Consider the following 23,686-nt stretch of genomic DNA (forward strand, 5'->3'; position numbering starts at 1 on the left):
ATATTAGTTTTGTCACAATTTGACAAAACAAGAGAATGGAGAAATCAGAAAAAAGAGGTGCAAACATTATCTAAACAACACACCAACCAAGCACAATAATGCAAAAACTGTCAAATGTTGATTGCCCACAAAATGTAGCCATGTTGAATCCACATCTTAAATGAGGCACTTTAAAGGGCCATTATTCCAAAAGTATAGGCACATATTTATGGCTTTCAGACTTAAAATAACAACACATAAAAATGTTATAACTTCAAGTTGAACAAATATATTTCAAGGAATACTCAATACATGAAAGTCACAGATCAAGTAAATGGAGTAAGACGTGTGTACACTATAACAGTCAAATCACATAATTGAGTCCAAGTCTAGCGGTCACTGGCTGGCTGGTCATTTAGGTGGCGCTGCTGCTGCATGGCTGGCAGACAGCGCCGCATGTAAAGGATGCACGTAACTGCGCGGCGGCACCTTGAAAGATTGGTGAGTCACAACAAAAAACAGTCAGATTTTTATCATCTCATTACAAAAAAAATGAGATGCAATGATGTTGGCTCACAGGAGCCAAAACAAGTCTGGGTGACAAAAGATCTTAAGATGGCAGATAATTTATTCTTCCTCCTTTCTTGATAAAGGAGCTGCTGTTTTCCAACTGTTATTTTTGAGATACTCCCCAAATTATAACAAACAACATAATAGTTCATATAAATAATACTTACTGGCTCCTGTTTGATGGTAACCCCATCACAGGCAGAACTAGTATGTTGTTCAGGGGCAGTCTCCTGCAAGAAAAACACAACTGAAGGCAAACTACAAAGAACAAACTGACAATAACGCATAAACTAGAAAATAAGGTACAAAGTTCTGTATCTGTAGGCTGGGAAATTCTTGCCTCCTTTAATAGTTATTTATTTTCTTGTTTATTTATTTTGCTGAACTTCAACAAATTTATAACTCTTGGATGGAAGTTGACAATTAAGCCAGTCTTTAACTGTTCTGTATCTATGTAGATTCAGTCAATAGGAGACTTGAGATTCTGTATGCCAGAATCTAATTATCTTTTTTAAAAAAAAAATTGCCCTTGGATATAATATAGGGCAGGAAAATGGAATTTTTTCAGAAATTCAAATTGAAATGAAAAGAATATCTCATTAGCCACTCATTCTATAAACTATTTATTTATTGTTTGTTGCAGCAAATCATTTTTAGGGCACTGTTTGCAAATATGATATACAAGAAGCCAGGTTAACGTAAGTAATTTATAATTACAGTACATACTGAGACTACATGATCAACAAAATGAGAGTAAATAATAGGATAAAGCAACACATTTAACACATAATTATACAAGTAACAATACTTGATACATCTGGCTTACTTATAGTGCTGTTTCACAGGTTCAGAGACAGAGGACAGTAGAAGCAATTGTCAAGCAAGAACTGTTTCAACTACATTTAAATGTATTTAATGTTGGTATGCATTTTAAGCAAGAATTGTTATATAACTCCAGTATGACATATACCTCTTTTACATTAATTTGTATTTCGTCCTGGAAAATGCTGTTAGCACTGTATTTTGGGACTCATCACACTGAGCTAAAGCTTTTAGCATGCAGAAGCATGTAATATGACTCATTTGTGGTGTAAATTCAAGAACACTGTGTAGAAACATGTTCAAAGAACTTTACATTATAACCACTGCTTCTCAGTATATTTATTCCTTAATGAATTTTGTTGCAAGTAATATATCTCTCTGTTTCCAACCAAAGCTCAATGTATAGTGTCAATACTAGGAATAAGAACACTCTACATAAAGACCTAAACTCACTTACCATGGTCCAGAAAAGGGTCCAATATTTCGGAACACACATTTTGAATAAATTGCCAGCAACCATAAAAAACTTGGTTTCAGATAAAGAACAGTTTAAACAGAGTTTGAAAGACTTTTTGATAGACAACTCCTTCTACTCTATAGATGAATGTCTTAACATGGACTAGATTAAGTAAAAATGCCTGTTAGATTTCAGTTTCGACAACACTTGGTCACAACAGTCAAGATTAGGTATTAGTGAATGATAAATTTATTACAAGGACATAACTATGTTTCATTCTGATAAGAGTGTAAATTCTGTAAATATTAGCACGTCTGGTTTACTGTAATGTATTCACCTATTTTGACAATCTCATGGCAAATGATCAGGGTAGTGAGTATTATATTCTGATGTTTTATATTTTTTTTTTTATTTTATACTTTCTAATTTGTTCCATACTCACACGAATCATCTAATTTTTTGGGTCTATGGAACAAAAACTTAATCTAATCCATGAAACCAAGTTCAACAGATGTACCCTATCATAATATACCATCAAATGTCCTCTATTCTTGAAGAGTAATTGGTACAACCATAGCACCACAATATAATTAGTAGGTGAACAATCCCGTGTTGTATATATAGAGAAGCTGTAGGTTACTGAAAATAAAAATTTTTCTCTTAATAATGCAAGATACTAGTTTGCAGCTTTTTTTTTAAAAAAAAAAATACAGTAATGGTAACTATCTTCAAATAATAGCAAAAGCTAGTTAAATTCATATTAGATTTTAAAATATTTATCTTTTTCAGAAATGCTTTTGTTGTTTCTGCAGTTTTGTATTTTATGTCTTGCACATTGTCACTTTTCATCTACAACTTTTAGTGTCTTATTTCCTAGTCTAATGTTGTTTGAGGGACTTACAATATATCAAGGTTCAACGGGGGGGGGGGGGGGGGAGGACCTTAACTCAGCTGCTAATTTTGTGTACTAAAGTTTTCTGATCCCAAAAGCAAGCAATATGAATTATTTGTTGTGTGAACTCACAAACAACCTGCAGAGGACTGTTTAAGGAAATGGAGATACTGACTACTGCTTCCCAATGTATTTTATTCCTTAGTGAAATTTGTCATTAAAAATGTCCTTTTTTTTCTCAAACTAATAGCTCAATTTATGAAATCAATAATAGAAATAAGAATGATGTTCACAAAGATTTAAAGTCACTTACTTTGTTTCAGAAAGGTGTCCATTATTCAGCAATACACATTTTCAAATTTTCAATAACATGCTAGCAGTCATAAAAAGTTTAACTAATAATAAAGTTCTATCTCAGAAGACTCTAAAGGATTCATTGGTGGCCAACTCCTTCAACTCCATAGGTGAATTTCTTAGCACAACTGATTGATGCACGCACATCACTAATAATATCACATAATGCGAATATTGTAAAGGAATACTGAAATCAGAACTGTGTAATTGTTTTTTGCTTTACTACTCTCAATTTCTGTGTCTCCCATGACTGTCTAGGGACCTATATGTCAGCAGGGTACTATGATGTCTTACTCACAGTACTCTACCTACCACTATGTGGTCTGCAGTCAGTAGTGTGGTTTGAGTCATGTTGTAGGCTATGTTAGTTTTTGTCATGTTTGTGTCTTGTTGTGCAGTACTGTCAACCCTGGGTACGTGTCATGGTGTTTTACCTTCTTCCAAATGTGGATTCACTTATATGTTTACTAGTGTGCTGTTTGTACATAAAAATGGTGCAGTACATTTACATTTTCTCTCCTCTATCACTTGTTAGCAATGGAAGCCTCCTACTCTGCAAGTGAAATGGCGGATGTGATATTCTGCTAGGGTTTAGCAAATGGACATAGCCTGGGAGCCAGTGTCCTCTACACTGAAAAACACCCACAGTGCAGAGTGCCCTCTGGTAAGCTGTTTAGCAGACATTTCCAGTGTCTGAGGGACACAGGTATCCTTGTACCTTGGGAGAGTGACGGTAGAAGATCCCACACAGTCTGTATACCTGATACGATGGAGCGTGTTCTACGCTCAGTGGAAGACACCCCTGAGACCAATGTGCGACAATTAGTAGCAGCAGAAGGATTGTCTCACTCTCTTATCTAGGAGGGGAGCTACTTCATGAACAACTGCTGTACCCATATCATCTACAGTGCATTCAAACCATAAGGTCACAGGATCATCATGGCAGGCAGTGATTCTGTCAACGGCTGTTGTAGAAGTGTGCTGCAGATCCATTGTTCGTATCAAGGATTTTTTTTAGCAGTAAGGCAGGGTTCACAAGAAATGGTGTTATGAATTCAGGGAAGAGGACAGCAACATTGATTTTCAATCAATGTATCGGCAGTTGTACTTGTCGACAGATTAATAGGGTCATCATGGCACCACAAAGGTTAATTGGGATGCATTATCTGAACATTCTCATTAATATATTGCCTACCTTGCTGAGAGCTGTGCCATCGCTGCAACGAACACAAATGTGGTTCATGCATGATGGCACATCAGCACACTTTCATTGCAATGTGCGTGAACATTCGGCGCAGACATTTCAAGACCGCTGGATTGGTCACAGGGGGTGCGGGTTGGGGGAACACCTTGGCCTGCTCATTTCCCAGACCTCAATCCCCTAGACTTTTGGTTACAGGGACACTTGAAGGAATTGGCCTATACCACGCCAATCAACAATGTGCGGGCACTTGAGGCTCAGGTCTTCAACGCGTGCCACATATACTTTAAAGGGTACATCATTCCTTACACCGGAGGGCAGAGAGGTGCATTGTCATAAATGGATGCAAAGTTGAACACCTCCCATAAGCACATGTTTATTGCAGAAAGTATACATTTCTGGAACCACACTCACTGGACTTATCTAGAAAAGTATGCATTTCCAGACCCTTGTTCACTGGACTTACTTTTCTTGTTTCGATGAGTACTACCACCTCTCAAAGTATTCAAAAAATTATATATTAAAAAAACAGTGTTCGGTCAGCTGTTTAAAATAAAATCACTGGTCCTCTAAATGATTTTGCTTAGAGCTAAATGTTTCAAATTCATCCTTCAGATATGAAACTACTGCCTCTGTATTTAGTTTACTGAACAAGTTAATCTTTCTACAGACTGTGATACAAGCTTATGCACAGAAAGCATCACATCAGTCAGATATATTTATTACCAGTAGTTCTATCTAACACACTGTCATCATAGTGCGCTTCTGAGTGATACTTTTCAGAGTGAGCAATTGGTATTGTTTCGGCATAGTCCATATCAATTCAGGAAGGCTAGGTAAAAATCTTATCTTCATAGTCTCAGATGTTATTGAATTTAGCACATGTTAAAATGAAGGAGCAACAAGTATTTTTTTGTTTACACCAAAAAAATTTCTGCTCCAGGATACAGCCCTCCAAAGATGACATTGTGCATATCATTTTGAAGATGCGAATTCTGGAAAATGCAGTATCTCTGGAACAGTTCTAGATATTTTGCTGGGCTTTCTTTTATTTGAAAAATAACTGCTTTGTGATTACAAAGAAATCTTCCATTTGGACTTATCTGTCAAAGTTCTTTTACTATAGCATAGTGAATGTTTTTTTTATAATTTATGGAAAAAAATTCTTTTTTTCAAAAATGCCAATCCATAAAATTTTGATTTTTTCCTGTTGATTAGTGCCATATAGTTCTACATTCCCTTAAAAGGATAGCTTCCACTTTTAGGTTGGACAGGTTTTATAAACTATTGAAATTTTTGCCATACAAAAAACCTGTTTTATTACCACATTATCACATAACAAGCTTATAAAGATCAAAACCTAGCTTTATTTTTAAATGGTTCCAAAATGTATATGAAAAATCCGAAAATTTAAAGGTTTCAATTTATACAACTTCTGTGCATTCTGTTTTGTACTTAAATTAGCCAGTCAATGAACTAAAAATGTGTTCCACTGCTTTAGTATCTTCTTTTGATATAGAGTGATGCCCTCCTGTTGAACCAATAGGAACTTGTGCACTTACAATCTTCAAAACATTGTGAACAGGAAGTGAGCACTGATGGTATTGTTGCTGTCCTTCACCTGGAATCCTGTATCCAGCAGCTGGTCCATGTGGAAGCATGAAGTTCACTACAGTTTCGTTGAACTCATAACTAGTGTCTATAATCTCTGCAATTCATCAGTTATAGTCATACACACACACCACAAACATCCCCCTTCTCTGGTTGTGAATCTCAACATTATCCTGCTGTTCCTGATGTGTTGGATGCATGAACAAAATTTCTTCTTTCTTGCTCTTTAAAGTGCATGCAGTATGTGTTAGCCCTCCACTTTGAGTCCAAAAATGTGTTTTCTGCATTCCTTTCACGGGAGTAGTTTGTTTGGACAATTCTTATTTTTTCTGCTCATGGAATTCTTCAATTTCCTCTTTGAACAAAGGAATGAGGGCTGTAGATGTGTAAGATTTCACAACTCTCGTAAAATCCTCAGCAGTCTGAATTGCAGCTGTACTTGGTCTGCAAAGATTATGTTTTATAGCATGGTGCTTCAACAGGCCTCCTACACCATCACAAGGCCCCTTTCTGGGACCAGTAGCACTGTATACCCAGTCAGTTGGCACAAGCAACTTACTCAATTCAAACAACTGGTACTGATTTTTAAAATGACTAGGAGCACCATCAGAAATGATGATGATCTTCTCTGTCCCTGTTTGCAGGTCAAGAATTCTGTGCATTGCTAGCAAAGCATGTGCTGAGTCATGTCCTGTGCCATCACTTACAACTACAACGCTTGTGGTCTTGTTTTGAAAATATGACCCTCCTGTAAAAACTGAAACCTGGTCATTACTCCAATGTTACCATTGTACTTCTTTTGGAAGAATTACAGACCAGTTCTCAGCAACATCACAGTGAAGCAATAAACACAGTTCTTTAGCCTGTACACACCTTTTCACTTCTGCAATGTGTTGTTGTTGCAATTTCTTCAGATGCTGGTGTGTTACTGCTTTCACTGACCATTCACCAAGTTCATCAATGAAACTGTCAAAGGCAACAGTTTTCTTAATTAGTTTATTTTCCTCCCATGTTGCATATGTTATTTCTGCAGAGATATATGCTACGTCTTCCAGGCTAACTGTCCATAAAGACAGTCCTCCCTTTCCGGCGGAAGTAATCATTCTCATCGTCTCCAATATGGAGCCTATGACATCATTATTTAAACACAACAACAAACACGAAAGCACATATAAAAACAAGAAATACGTTCCCTCCAAAAATATAATCAAACTAACGGGATCAGCACAGGAAATTGGGGATTTTTGTGTGGGGACAAAACTAAATATAAACACATACAGACACAGACCATGACCACAAACTACACCAAATTAATAACATAAAAACAACACAAAATTCCCACATTACGCTACACTCACAATATTCGCAGGAATCGGACACTTCCCTTCACTTACATAGCTCACCACAATTGTCGATACCACAAAATAAAATCCAACAACACCCAAAAATTATAATCAGACCGCAACTATCGATACCACAAAAACAACAACTTCCCTTGACCTATATAAGTCAACTACAACTGACGATACCAAAACAAAGAGCAATGACGACACATTGGAATCAGACACTACCCTTGACCTATATAGGTCAACTACAACAAACGATACCAAAAAATTGGAATCGGACACTTGCCTAAGATACATAAATCAACCACAAAAGACGATACCAAAACATCAAACACCTGCACCTGCGATAAAAACACACACACACACACACACACACACACACACACACACACACACAAAACCCAACCAAAACAAACTCCCAACCCACCCACAATCTACCAACCCCCCAAAAAAAAAAAAAAAAAATTCGCCAACAAATAAAAATCAGAAAATAAACAAAACTCTATCACACACTACAACTCAAAAACAACATAATCACAAAACAACCTCCACCTACCCAACCCACCTACATCCACAAACATTACCAACAACCCCCCCCCCCATACACACACACACACACACACACACACACACACACATATGCAAAACCTCCTTAACTAACCACATATAGCCTATACATTTTACTAACAGCCATCAAAAAAATGTGAAAAATGAATTGCTCCCCAGAGATGCTCTTTCGCCAGCGATACTCATCTAAATGAGATTGCAGGTTAGAAGAGCGCCTCTTCCCCCTCCCTATGATTGATTTAACTGCCCCCCCCCCCCCCACCAAAATAAAGAAAAAACCTTCTATTGTATTAGTATGTGCCCCAGTCTCGTAATTCTAGTATTCTGAACTACGATTGACAACTAAATGGTCATAACCCCCCTTCCCCAACCTCCTATAAGACGAAAAAGCATCTGAAACTACTGCACTCCCCTCCTCTATATACTCTTCAATTAATCCCACCAGTTCCCTCTTCGTATGCCCATACAAAACCCTGAAAACACCATCTGCCTATCCAACCTCAAAATAACGGACCGCCACATCCTAAACCAACCGGAGACTTACCCCTCCCGTATTTTCTCTTTCCGAACTGTGACTCATCTACCTCGAACACCACCCCGGCCCACCCAACTTATCCCTGCACTTCACTATTCATAACATACTTCCCTACAAAAAGAAAACCAATCTAAGACAGTCCTATCACTCACACCAGTTTCATGATTGCAAAAACTGATGGAGGATCTATAACAAAAATAATAAGTCATCAAAACTCTCTCTCTCATGGCCAACCTAGACTTCTCGAACCAGGTACAGCACCTAATGGAGCGCCAAAGGTTATCCCCTCTGCACCGCCACATGTAACAGTCCCTGATCCGATATGCCAAAACAGTGGCCAACCGCATATTCTCTTTACAGACACTACACTTGACTATTTTGGTTACCAGTCTAAACTTCTGCAAAACTTTAATGAGGCACATCATGTCGTCCTCCATCTCAGCCCACAACTGTGAACTGTTAATTTCACTGCCATATCCAAACCTAACAAAAAAAAAGCCATAAAATAAATTAAATGCCTTACCACACGACAAACAGCAAACCATAAAATAAATTAAATGCCTTACCACACGACAAACAGCAAACCAATAACACCAATCGACACCGCAATCTCATAAACAAAAAAAATTCCAATTGTAAAACTCACTGAAACCAATTTCTGTTCTCCAATCATAGTCAACATAAAACACACACACACACACACACACACACACACACACACACACACACACACCACCACCACCACCACCAGAGGACACCACCAACCGCAACAAGACGAAATCTACAAACACAACAAACTCAAACTAAACTCCATGCTGTAACACAACAAGATGACATTGACAAACACAACCAACTCATAAACTAAACTCCATGCCATCATGACGTCAGATACCACAACACCCTATGTCACAGGTCAAAGCTGATGGGTGGGATCGGATGCCTCCGTTGAATCATTTTACAAACCTCACATTTCTTGATTTGTCTACCATGTACTTTGATACTGATGGAACGTGATTCAAAATTGTTTTCTTTGAAAATGTCTCCAGAATAATAGTTAAAACTTGCATATTTTCACTGTAGGATGCACAATATCCAACAGCTGAATTGATATTTGTAAAAAATCCTTGGCAAGAGGTGCAAGAGTGCTTTGATTCATTTTCTTCTGGAGATTGAATTTCTACTTTGAAAAGTGTGGTCAGTTTTGCTGTAGTGTACTCATCCATAGCTTTAGTAATTTCTCTGCACTTTCTTGATGCACAGAGCTTATGTCTCGACTTCACTGACCACAGTTTCTTCACAGGACAAACACCTACCTCTGTGGTTAATTGATTCAGGGTATTTAATTCTTCCTCTATTGATGCAAAATCTGCATCATCTGCACTTTGTTCTGATACTATCACTGTTGTTATTCTGTCAAAACATTTAGAATCCAAAAAGTCATCACTGGAAACATCTTCACTTTGAAACAGAGACTTCAAATGAGAACACTTATTTCCAACCTGAACAAAGTCTGTTTTTTTATTGTCTTATATATCACTCTTTTAAAGATATGCATTATAGTCAGCACACTTCACTCTCCTGTGGCCCCAGTCAGAAGACACGTCCTTTTCACAAAACACACTGCAACTGTGTCAACTGGCAAATTTCTCACGAAAACCCGGAACTCACTGGATGGTCTCAGATATCTTAGAAGTCTCTTCAGTAAACAAATTAGCACTGAACAACTGCAATACAGAAACTTGCAATGAACAACCAAGACCAAGAAACTACAGTAAAGTGTGAGAAATATCTGCAATAATGAAAGTGATAAGAAATAACTGCAACAAAGACAATAGAAATAAACATTGTAACAAAGAAATTAGTAAGAAACAACTTCAGTGAAGACATACATTATCCTTGAAAGTTATAAAAAAAAGAAAAAGAAGAAAAGAAAAGAAAAGAGAGAGAGATTAAAAAAAAAAAAAAAAAAAAACCGTCCAACTTAAAAGTGGCAGCTCTCCTTTACAGAGAATATAGTACTACATGGTGCTAATAAACAGAAAAAAATCTAACTCTTCTGGATCGACATTTTTCTTTAAAAAAATATTTTTTATGTAAATAAAATAATTCAACAGGCAACAGTAAAAGAACTTTGGCAGATATTTCAAAACGAAAGATATCATTGTAATCATAAAGCAATTATCTTTCAAATAAAAGAAACTCTAACAAAATATCTACACAGATATACAGCATTTTAAAACTTTTTCTGAAATGTGCATCTTCAAAATGGTGTTCACAGTGCTATCTTTAGAGGCCTGTATCTCGGAGCAGGAATTTTTTGGAGAAAACTAAAAAATACATGTTTCTTGCTTACTCCTGAATTTTAACATATGCTAAATTCAATAATATCTGAGACTATGGAGATAATCCCCCTGCCTGAAGTGATATTGATTATGCATTCCGCAGGATGTCTCCTCAACACACCACACACTAAACAGTAATTACCGGTATCCCAATCAACTGTTGTATGATTAAAGTCTCCTCTGATGTGACCATATGATTGGAGAACATATCTGTCTAATAGTGGTTCTTCCAAAAAAGTCTTTGTTTACAAATGAGGTTGAATCTGGCGGTTGATAGACGGTCTCAATTTTATGTTGATGGCCACCATTGATACTATGTATTGTCTACACGATCTCACTAGCATCTTCAATTTCTATTTCAATGGACTTCAGCTTTTTGTCTACTGTGACAAATACAAACATCTTAGTTTCTCATTAGCCTATCCTTGCAATATACACATATACGAGCTCCACTCCTCTTTACAGCTGCTTCAAACATTGGGACTTTGATCCAATGCATTGGCAGTTGATCACTTGGATTTCAACTGTTTCATCTATGCAGGCCACCTCTTTGAACTTTAAATTAATACTTATGGGCCTCATACAGCTATTGTTAATTGGTCTGGATCAGGAGTTGCTGAACCAGAAAAACCACAGCCAGTCATCTCATTAGCAGCCTTTGACTTATAGTGCACCCCTGAGTCATTTAAGAGTACCATAAAGTTCTCAACCCTCTAGTTAAAGCCTGTCAAGTCACAGCGTAGCGTATCACAGAATCATTCAAGTCTCTGGTTCAAGCCTTCTGACCAGGGAGCTAGACTGAGTTCTAGGGATAATGCTGCAGAAAGTGAGCTTCAATGAATCCCTGTGAGCAAGGGTGGCCCTCTCAACCTTTTCTACCATCTGTGGCAATGATCCAACTGTGATCCTGGAGCCCATATGACAGGCATCATTTGTTCTACCATGTGGTAGTACATTCTGCAACTCATTGCACCTTGTTCCCTCAAAGAAGCTCTTTGCTAAACCATTACCTTGTTGAATGAGACAGACTGCACATGGGGATCCTTCACAACCCATATGCTATTTCACCGAGGGATAGAATCATCCACAGTATGTTCTAATTGCCGATAATGAACAGACTACTTATCATTTCACACATGTACTCTTGACACAGCAGCCCTTTCAAATGGTGAAGTTTGACACACAGGTTTAGTTTCAGTGGGAGGTAACACCTCAGATTCATTGATACAGGGAGGGGGCGTATTTTGCCAGCACCTTCCTCCCATGCACAGGCATGTTCCCCTAATCAATCATTAACTAACATTTTGATCATATCAACAAGGAGCAGTGTGCACTCATTTTCTGGATAGGAGACACTACCTAATGGATATGATAATACTTAAGATACCTTTCCTAGTTCATCCAACACACCCATTCATAGCATTGTGCTCATTATATCACAAAGGACACCATTCTTAGTACAGCTGAAGTGCTTATTTCAATATTTACTCATTATTATATACAGTCCTACAAATCTGTCTAATGAAGATTACAGTGACAGACTGAGCTGTAGTGCACCCTTGGATCTTGGTTGGGTTGAGAAGTGATAGACCTAATCCAATTTTAAGCTTCCAAATTAAACAAATGTGATATTATAAAAACTCAGCTAATATACAGTGAAAAATCAAGTTTATATATTCGTCTTGTGGTGCTTTCTTTTTACTGTTAGGGTCTGTCATTGGTTTAACAATAAATATAGGCTATTTAGAAGATTTTGCCTTGAGCAAAACAATTTGTTTTTCTCTTGTACCACTACCAGTGAAAATCCCAACCAACAAATAAGAAATGAGGACAACACAGTCGTGAAATATTGGTTATACTGCATAAGAAGTGATCTTAACAGCGGAATGTGCAGTTCAGTAAAATAGGAGGGAACTCATTGATGGTAGTGTAACATCATTCATATTAGTGAAGAGGAAATAAACAAGAAACTGGATTTTGGTCAATATAGAATTTTCCTAACATATTTGGAGTGTACAGAAAGTGGCTATAATTTGTTTCGTTAATACAGTGTTCAATGTTTCACCAAGAACCCATAGTCGAATCAATTATTTTGGTTAGCTTTCTGAAATCCACTTTTGCCATCCAGCTAAATAAACTCCCAAAACTATGGTACGGTTTAATATAATATCGATACAGTGTTCAGTGAATTTTATTCATGTTATATTTTACATAATATTATATACAACCTGTCCTACGGAAAGCAAAAGTTATTGCCTCCTTGAGTGAAATATATGCGATAGTTGTCGTTACGGTAACACTAACCATTTCCACTGTAATTGAATCCCTTCAGGTAATTTCGTTCCACATGTAACTTATGTTTCACAAATGCAAGCCGAAACTTGATCACAATTCCGGCCCACAGCGCACTACCGGTAGTGTCTTTGTTTATTTATTTGTGTTCAGCATATTTACTAGTTTACGATTTTGACAGCATCGACAGAATAGAAACGTGTACTATCTTTGGCATCCGTCTTGAAAGTACTGTTCCCAAAACGATAGCCTCAGTGTATTTTTTTTAAGTTAGCAGCGTGTATGGCCAACGATATCATGTTGGTGCAGTATATGAGTCCATTGGATTATAGCATTAATTTACTTCCAGAGAAGCATTCCACTGAGGATATTACTCGTGACGCTCAACGCTGTTTAAAATCATTTTACTTCGATAGTATACTGTGTTGGTATCGCTGCCACTAAACAATAGACAGCCTAGCTCGTCGATTATAGATGTTGTTATCCCTGTACCGGGTGTTTCAAAATGAATTTTGGGGTTTCATTCAACTCACTATTATAAATAGCACATCAAATGAAAGAGCAATACAAACAGATTTGTTTTTATACATGTGCAAGCTGTAAAGCTTTAAGAGTACTTAAGGTTGCTGCATGACGATGATGCGAACACACACTCGCATCTGTGGATCAGGAAATCCACATGAGATGATACAGTTGCAACGAGACTCTCGTAAATTGAATGATTTTTGTGGAACATCTCGGTGGAAAGCTTACGGGCCTTTCTTGTAACAGGTGTTTCTTATCTTGATGCGCTAGTACTATGGCTCTCCCTTCAGTTGGAAGAAACTGCACGTCGCAATAATATTTGGCAGCAAGGTGGTGCGCCGCCTTACTCTCATAACTTATTAACGCACACGATGTTGCAACCTCAGCATCGAAAGACGAAATAATTAAAGTGTTGCAAGAGGATAGAAACGTTCTGTTAGCGAGAGTCAGTGAGTTAGAACAAGAACGAAGAAAATGTGTAAGCAGTGAAAAGTGGTGTAGCGTAAAAAGTGCGTCGAACACACACAATTTAAAATCGCAACTAAAGATGTACTCGTGTTATAATGTATCTGCAACGCCAACGGTATCCAGAAAAAGTGCGTCTCAACAAGTAAGTGCACTTTCAGATAAAGAAACTGTTCTGATGTCAGCTGGTAAAAAGCCAGTGCAATGTGTAAGTGTTACTGAAGGCAGTGTTTACACGGCAATCAGCGAAAACGAATCTGTATTGAACGACACCAATAGTGTTCAAGAAGATAAGCACCTGGACATATGATACTAAGTTACGAGTTAAGGAATGCAGTACGGAATCCGAAAGTTTTAATAGTGAGTGACAGCCAAGGCAGGTACTGCAGAAACATTCTGGAGACAAAACTAGACACAAAATATGACATTCAAAGTTTTATTAAACTAAATGCTCCACTCTGTGGAGTTTTTAATCGAATTGACAAGTTAGCAGATGACTTGAATGTGAGTGATACTCGTATATTTATGGCTGGGTCGAACGATACTGAAGACTCCCACAACGACATTGTGGAAAGCATTGATAACGTCTTACCAAGTGTTCTCCAACTCAGTAACAAGACAAATATCATTTTGCCCCCAATTCCTGAAAGATTCGACAAAGAATATATAGACAAAAAAATTGATATGGTTAATCATCATTTAGTGCAAACAGTGAACTATTCAAAATCTTGCAACAAAAGTGGGAAATACGGAAGCGTCCGATCCCACCCGTCTGCTTTGACCCATGACGTCACAAATATGGCGGAAACAAAAACAAACACACACACTTTCCACAAGAAGCCTAATGACACTAACGGGACAAGCACGGGAAATGGGGTGTTTTGGGTGGGGGCCAAACTAAATATAAACAAATTTAGACGCCTTGCGTAGCTACAACGTGTAAGTGAAGACAGCCATGCATGAATACCCACCCACCTCCCGAGGGGTCGTAACCCCTGCAACCCATAGAAGATAAAGATGCTTCAGTAGCTGATTAGTGTTTTTTGTCTTTTTTAAAAAAAAAAATCTCACGGGATAGAACGAACAGATCAGAAAGATAAATATAATAAACTAAAACAGAAATTCGAGGAAACAGATAATTAAAATAATTAATAAGTGTTTTTAAATTTAAAAAAAATCTCACGAGATAGAACGAACAGATCAGAAAAGTAAATAAAATAAGATAAAACAGAACTGGAGACTGCCACACTCAAACCAAACTCCGCGCCGTCATGACGTCACACACGACAACACCCTTACGTCACGGGTCAAAGCCGACGCGTGGGATCGGACGCTTCTGTCGACCCCAAAAGTGGAATATCCATAAACTTTGAAATGGAAAGACTGTCTCGTGATAAATTCCCACATCATGGATTCCACTTGAACAGACAGGGGAAGGAGCAAGTATGCAATAGACTGCCTTCGTTAATTAAAATAAACAATCGTACAAACATAATGCAATTATCTTTCAATCGACCAGTCTACATGAAGACATCAGTGTTTACCCAAATTAAATACAATGTGAAATCCAGTGCAATACAAGTGCCTAAAATGAAAAAAATGCTACTTGACAAGTGGATTACCATTAGAATCACCACAGCACATGGAAGGCAGGACCCAGAATCCAGGGAACCAGCTAGCAATAAGACACCACCCACACCTCAAAACAAGGAGGATTTTTTACACCTAACAATACTAGATGTAAAAAAGAGGTAAGTGGCCAAGCAAGACACAACATAGTTCCTGCTTCATACTTTAAATTATTCCATCAGAATGTCCAGTCTCTTCCCAACAAACTGAATGAAATACAAATCTTGTTAAATGATATGAGTGATATTTCTGTTTTATGCTTTACTGAGCACTAGCTAAATAAAGACATGATAGAACTAGCACACCTACCTCAGTTTAAATTAGCTGGCACATTTTGTAGAGAAGTACTAAGGCATAATGGTAGCTGCATATATGTTCGAGAAGGTATAGATTCCACTAACATAACCAAATTTGACAGCTTATCTAAAGAAAGAGACATAGAACTCTCAATAGTAGAACTGCCAACTAGAAATTCTGTAATCATCTGTGTATATAGGTCACCAGATGGTGATAAAAAAGCTTTTTTATAATCATATGGAAGAGCTGTTAGAGGATTTCAGCACCCACCAAAAAAAAAAAATATCGTATGTGGAGATTTCAACATGTTGATTTCTCCAAACCCAGTAAATTTAAAGATGAAATCAAAGATTTACTGAAGTCCTTTAACCTAAAACCAACTATAACTATCCCAACTTATATAGCCACTACTTCTGCAACAACCATAGGTCAGGTGTTTGTAAATACGTATAAATATACCTGCAACACACACAGACTGCAAACAATGGTTTTAGTGATCACAATGCCCAAACACTAACAATCGTTATTCCAGGAAACACAAAAGCCCAGAAGAGGAGAACTATCGCCAGGAAGTTTAATAATGAACTGGCAGATCAACACAGTCAGCTATTGATACCTTCTTAAATGATATTGTAACTGCAGTAGATAATAAGCAACATGTGTCTGGAATATTACTTGACCTTAGTAAATCATTCAATGTAATTGATCATAATACTCTGTTGTAGAAGCTAGGTAATTATGGAATACGATGCCTGCCAAACAAGTGGATACATTCCTACCTTCATGACCATCAACAGATCACTCAAATAAAATACAAAGACATAAAAACACAAAAAATTTGTAATTTTTACAGTAATGCACAAAACATTACATATGGAGGGTTGGGATAACAGAAGCGTCTGATTCCACCCCTCTGCTTTGACCAATTACGTCACCAATATGGCGGAAACGACCATTCACAACAACTTCCATACTGCTCCTATGACGCAATCACGTAAACATGACAACAAACACGAAAATAGATCGAAAAACCACCAACCAGATATTCCTCCAAAAATATAATGAAACTAATGGGACAAGCGGGGGAAAGTGGGGGTTTCTGGGTGGGGACCAACAAAATATAAACAAATGCCACTACACCAAACACTAAAATAATAAGATCCCACAACATTCCCAAAGTCCACTACACAGAAAAATCCACTGGAATCAATCACTTCCCCTGACCTATATTGGTCAACAAAAATAATCGATACTACACTATAAATCTCAAAAATTTCACCACCATCAACCACCACACTTAATCCTTAAAAAAAAACCTAGAAAATCAAAATTGGAATCGAACACTTCCCTTGACCTGTATAGGTCAACAGCAACTACCAATACCGCACTATAAATCTCAAAACTTTCACCACCACCACACTTACCCGTAAAAAAAAAAAAAAAAAATAAAAAAAAATGACCTGCTATCCTTACGACATCTCCACATATAGCCATCCCTGGTCCAAGATGCCGGAACTTTAGTAAGCCTCATTTCTTCACGACACACTGAACACTTAACGACTTCAGCCAATAGACTGAATAGCACTGTCCCCCATCAGTTCCAACAACTGAAAACTGTTGGCCTTGTCAGTCTCTTATCCATACCTACTAAAGACATAAACAAAGAAATTTACCAAACTTCACACATGACAAACGGAAAAAAACTACAATAACGTCAACATAACAAAACCAAAATCGTTAACTCAGTGAAAAATATTCTGCTGAAAGCACCGATACCACACGCATGCAATACTACCACACAAATGAACCCTATGCGCCACAAAACATGCTACCCATAAACACACCACCAGAGAGAACCACTGACCGCAACAATACGCCACCTATAAACACGCCGCACATGCAAACTAAATCAAAAACATCACACAACACATAAACACCCCACCAGAGAGCACCACCGATCATATCAAAACGACATCTACAAACATGCCCCTCTCACAAACTGAACTCCACGCCATCGTGATGTCACACACCCCAACAGCCTTATGTCACAGGTCAAAGCTGACAGGTGGAATCAGACGCTTCTGTTGACCCCAAGGGTCAATCCTTGGGCCAATTCTCTTCAATCTTTATGTTAATAATTTGTCATAAAAAATAACTAAAGGGACAATGGTACTTTTTGCAGATTACACAAATATCCTAATCAAATCATGTGAAGAGGAAAGCCTACAAAAAACAGCTACGGACATAATACAAAATTTAACACAATGGTTCAGAACAAACAAGCTAATAATAAATAATGAAAAAACAGTGACAGTCAATTTCCATAATTCACAGAAACTAGATCCTGGAAGACCGATTTTTAAAATTGATGGAAAAACTGTCTCACTTGTGAGCGACACAAAATTTTTGGGTATACATATTCAGCAAAACCTAAAATCATGTAATTAAAAATTTAAACACACTTCCGTATGCAGTAAGAATCCTCTCACAAAATACAATCTGTGCATTAGTGATCACAATGTACAATGGTAGTATTCACTCACTGCTGATGTACAGCATTATCTTTTGGGGAATATTTAATAATCTCAAATACACTGCCTCTTCCATGTTTATGTATGTGTGAAATATTAAATTTCACAAAAGGAAGTATTTTAAAAGATGGAAATATCTTCAAGTATAACTGTGATTTCCACCCTCATGATACTAGGCAGAAGCATTATTTGTATGTCAATACAGTAAGTACAAACATTTGTAAGAGGGGAGTGTATCATACTGGCATAATGCTGTATAATAACATACCATCCTATTTGAAACAGATGCAAAATTTACAAAAGTTTAAAGTGAAACTGAAAGAGTACTTGCTTGACCACTGCTTCCATTCTGTTTCCTAATTTTTAGAGTACCAGAAAAATATAGTGTTACTGCTCAAATATTCTTAACCAATCTATCATTTTATTTCATTATATTAATTTCATCATCAATATTCAACATGTATTGAAAAATTTTAATTATTTATCTTTTCAAAATAACAATGAGTATGATGATGTATATACTGTACCAACCTGACTTGTCCTACATTGTCTGTGCAAAATATGTACCTAAACACAATTTACAGACCCAATAAAGAAATACAAATACCATACCGCCGGATTGGTCGCAAGGAGACGTACGGCAGAGCGTTTCGTGTGACTTCCACGCACACCTGATGTGATGCCCTGCGATCTTTGCCTGTTATTGAAGCAGTTGTTGCAGCCAAATACACTGATCAAGTTTTGGAGCAAACTCACCAATCGTCTCAATGTGGGGCGTGTGACAAATGGTGCTCACATTGAAGACTTGTAGTAATAACTGTTTGAGTTGCTCTTTCACTTGATGTATTATTTGTAAGTCAAATGTAATAAATGCTACAAAGCCTTAAAACCCCTATATTCATTTTGAAACACCCGATACTGTTGGGAAGCTGAAATTAGGCCTAATCAGAAATGGAAAGAAAACACATGTATAACTAGTGTATTCAAACAGGAATTGATGAATTAGAAGTTTTTCGCAGCAATAAATGCTGGACATGTCACATTCCTATTCCCTTGTTACAACTAAGTTATGGATTGCACAATAAATTGTCCAAGGAAATGTAAAATATTACTAAAACACGTCTGTTTATAAATGCAGCCAAACATTATTCATAGGTAATGCATACTACACAATTGGAGATTAGGCAGGTTAGTGGGTAATAAAGAAAGGGGATAACTACAACACCTGTTGTATTTCTGTACATGATTATGGTTTAGTGTTTCCACAAGTAAATCATGTCAAAATGTAAAGTGCAGGAGAGTGATGTCTTGTCATTTTCTGGAGTTCAATGTCTCACTCATCATGAGGAGATACTTACTCAGTTTTCCTTTTTTCTGTTTTGTTCCCAATACATAACTTTATTTACAAATGAGAACATGATGTATCACAATAAAATGCATGTCTTAAATAAGAAAAATATCACTAACTAATAATAAAAATATTCTTGAGCATGAGAAATAATTTGTTTTCAAACTTAAATGTCTTCTTGTAAAGAGTTTTGCTCTTTTCCTTACCTTTCTTCGGGCCTCCGATGGGTTATCCTACTCCAATATTGTCAAATGTTACTTCCAGCATGTTGACAAATAATTTTTTTGTCTTGCAGGTCTTTTGGTTACCAAGTACACCACTTTCATGTAGGTAATGAAGTTGGTAAAGTTATCATCCCCTCTGATATTAATTATGTGACTGACATAATGTCCCAGAAACCACATTATAGTGCTATTTTTGTGGTAGGATACAGTCTGGATGCAGGCCGAAGTAGGATGTCTTGTGTATAGTTGATTTCAGAGCTCCTTGTTTCATTTACTTATTTATCTTTATTCATTCAAGGATCAGCTCACAATGATTTAGATGATATAGGATTTATCAAGGCAATATAATGCCAATAACTAGGCAAAAATATAATACACAGCATACAGCAACATGCTTTAACAGGATAGGACTGTTAACCTACTGGGGTAGGACAGGTGCTTGGCCATGGCCTTGATTAAGGGACCATCCCGGCATTTGCATTAGCAACCCAGGAAAATCCAAATCAGGATTGCTGGACAAAGCAGTTCCATCCTCTTGAACATGAGGTCAGTGTCCTAACAGCTGTAGTGCCTCATTGGGTAATTCATTATTGTATAATGCTCTTTCATTGATACACTACTTATTTCAGGTAACTTGCTAAGCCAAGCATTGTTTCCTTCTTCACTGCCCACATACTGAGGATACCTGCTAATGACTCCTGGAAGGCTTCTAGTCACTTGCAATTTAAACCACTCTTCACTGGCACATGCCGTAAGACATTCCCTAGACTGGACTGAACTTCTGGATTGAATAAATACACCACAATCAACTTTCCACTTGAAAAACTAAGCCAACATACATACTGTCATGTATTATACATCTTGACCTGATTCCTGTGAAAGCATTAAATCATAATAATATACAATAATGTGTCAAGGTGCTGTAGTGTCTTGTTTCTTTACTATCCACCAGTCTTGAGTATTGTGTAATATGCATTACTTATGAAGACTAGTTAACTGTCTTTTTAAACAAATGTGTTTTAGTTATCATTTTCACTTCCTTTGGCAATTTATTAAACAATTTTATCTCAATATAAAATTCTGTTTTGAGTTTTTTGTTTGTTTTTCCAGGGTAAATGTAACTCCAGACTATCTCTTGACCCATGATTATGAAAAGAACTGTTAGTACATATTTAGAAGTATTTTCCCTGATATACACCACATGTTATGTATGTACCCACTTGGCGCAGTAAGAATGCATAATTTTTTAAATAACTCTTTACAATGAGCTCGCCTACTACATCCGGTTATTATTCTCATGGCTATTTTCTACAGATTAAAAATAGTGCCCATGTTTTGTGCCTCTGATCCCCAGAAAAGAATCCAAAAGCTGTGAACTGAGTGTATGTGGGCATAGTATGTCACCACCAGACATTGGGTATTACAAACTTATGCTAACACTCTAAATCATGCTGGCGACACCCTTTTTGTGAGTATCTTTGTATGTGCACTCCATGTTAGTTGACAATCAATGCTCATCCCTAAAAACTTTGTTTTTGCTACATAATCTATACAATTATCATCTATGCCTAAAGTATTAGAGTTGCTTCCCATCTTTATGCTGAAATGCATCCTGTCCATTTTTCTTATGTCCAACATTGATCATTGCATACTATGCACCTGTAAACGTCCTTGAGGGTTTCATTTGCTGTCTCTAATAGGAGTTTTGATGTTTTATCATTGACTTTGATGTTACTGTCATTGGCAAAGAGAACTTTTTATCCATGTCTTACACTGTCTGGAAAGTCATTTATAGGTATTAAGAAAAGAATTGTACCCAATACACTACCCCGAGAAACAGCTATGTTTATCTATTTCCTGGATGACAATTTTTTTGTTAAATTTATCACCAGTATATCTTCACTTTTGCACCCTGTTTTTCAAGTAAGACCTAAACCACTCATTCACTGTTCCTCTTACAACTAGCACTCCTAGCTTATTCAATAGTATTGTCTGTAACAAAATCTTCCCTATCAAAAGCTTCAAGTATCTTTTTTGCAAACTGTGCAATGGCTGGTATTATACTTCTTCCCCTTCTGAAACCAAACTGCACTTTGCTAAAGTGGCCATCATTAAAAAAGGTTGTCAGTAGGGAAAGTCTATTACTCTATTCCTGAAACAGCTCCAGTTGCAAAAATGACCACAGCAAGTAAAATGGTGAAGAAGGGTATCATCTAATCCACACGAGAGGCATTCATCTTTGTCATTAACACTATTCTGTGGAGCTTGTTGTTTGTTTCAACAGTATTATTAACAACCCTGTGCATTGTAGATATAATATGCTTTGAGGGTTGTGCTTGACCATAAAGTTTGCCTGTCAGTCATTGGTTGCTTGTGTCACACTTTTTCCATTCATGCTGGAAATCTCGTCATGTTGTTTGTCTATGTAACTGACTTGAAGGAAGAATTCCCTGACATGCTTTATCTTGCAGTTAACTTTGCTTATGTTGATTGGTGGATGCAGACTTGTTGGGTGCACAGTTTAGAAAAGCTTACAAGTGATATTGCCTGAACTTCCATTTAGCTTGAGAAGCAACACCATTGCTTTTCTGTTGATATGAACAAGTTCCAGCCCACCAGACTCCTTCAGTTTGGCTAGCATAACATACAACAGCCTGCATATATTTCCTAACCTATCTGCTAGCTAGTTGCTTCATCCTGTTGCCTTGCATTTTTTGAATTGGAAAAACTGTGCAATATATGAGGGTTGTTTTTTAAGTAAGGGCCGTTTTTATTTTTAAAAAAAGATACAAATACTTTTGTAAAAAAACTTTTATTTTCTGATTCTACACACTTATACCTATTTTTCTACATAGTTGCCTTGTTTATTTAAGCACTTGTCATACCATACAACTAAGTTTTTAATTCCCTCTTCAAAGAATTCGGCCGCCTGCTCCAACAGCCAAGAGTTCACGGCCGCTTTCACTTCATCGTCGTCATTGAAGCGCTGCCCGCCAAGATTGTGTTTCAGGTACCGGAAAAGGTGAAAATCGCTAGGAGCAAGGTCGGGGCTGTATGGTGCATGGTCCAAAACTTCCCAGCCAAAAGAATCAATCAAATCCCGAGTCTTTTGGGAGGTGTAAGGCCTAGCGTTTTCGTGCAGGAGCGAAACTCCTTTTGTCAGCATGCCGCGCCTTTTGTTTTGAATTGCTCTGCGGAGCTTCTTTAGAGTTGCACAGTAGGCATCTGAGTTGATTGTCATTCCTCGTGGCATAAAGTCTACTAGCAAAACACCGCGCCGGTCCCAGAACACAGTTGCCATAATCTTGCGCTTTGACAGCGTCTGTTTGGCTTTGACCTTGACGGGTGAGGTTGTGTGTCGCCATTCCATCGATTGTCGCTTGCTTTTGGGAGTGATATGGGATACCCATGTTTCATCTCCAGTGACAATTTGACTCAACATGTCATCCCCTTCTTCCTTGTAACGAATCAAAAAGTCCAATGAAGTGGCAAATCTCTTCCCTTTGTGGTCTTCTGTGAGGAGTCTGGGTACCCACCAAGAACACAGTTTCTTAAAGTTTAGGTTTTCAGACACAATTTTGTACAAAACCGATCTTGAAACTTGTGGAAATTCCGAAGAAAGAGTGGAAATTGTGAATCTTCTGCCCTCACGAATCTTTGTTTCGACTGCAGCCACCAAATCATCAGTGATCACAGAGG

General features: G+C 37.4%; 1 long non-coding RNA gene across 1 annotated transcript; it reads right to left on the reverse strand.

The window, feature by feature from the left end:
• Nucleotides 1-252: 252 nt before the first annotated feature.
• Nucleotides 253-13,181, reverse strand: LOC124717358. Its single transcript, XR_007005741.1, has 3 exons — nucleotides 12,981-13,181; nucleotides 717-779; nucleotides 253-468 (listed from the first exon to the last, which is right to left on the reverse strand). It is a non-coding gene; the product is annotated as an uncharacterized LOC124717358 (long non-coding RNA).
• Nucleotides 13,182-23,686: the final 10,505 nt, after the last annotated feature.

This window comes from Schistocerca piceifrons, chromosome 9, assembly GCF_021461385.2.
Source record: "Schistocerca piceifrons isolate TAMUIC-IGC-003096 chromosome 9, iqSchPice1.1, whole genome shotgun sequence".
Lineage (NCBI taxonomy): Eukaryota > Metazoa > Arthropoda > Insecta > Orthoptera > Acrididae > Schistocerca > Schistocerca piceifrons.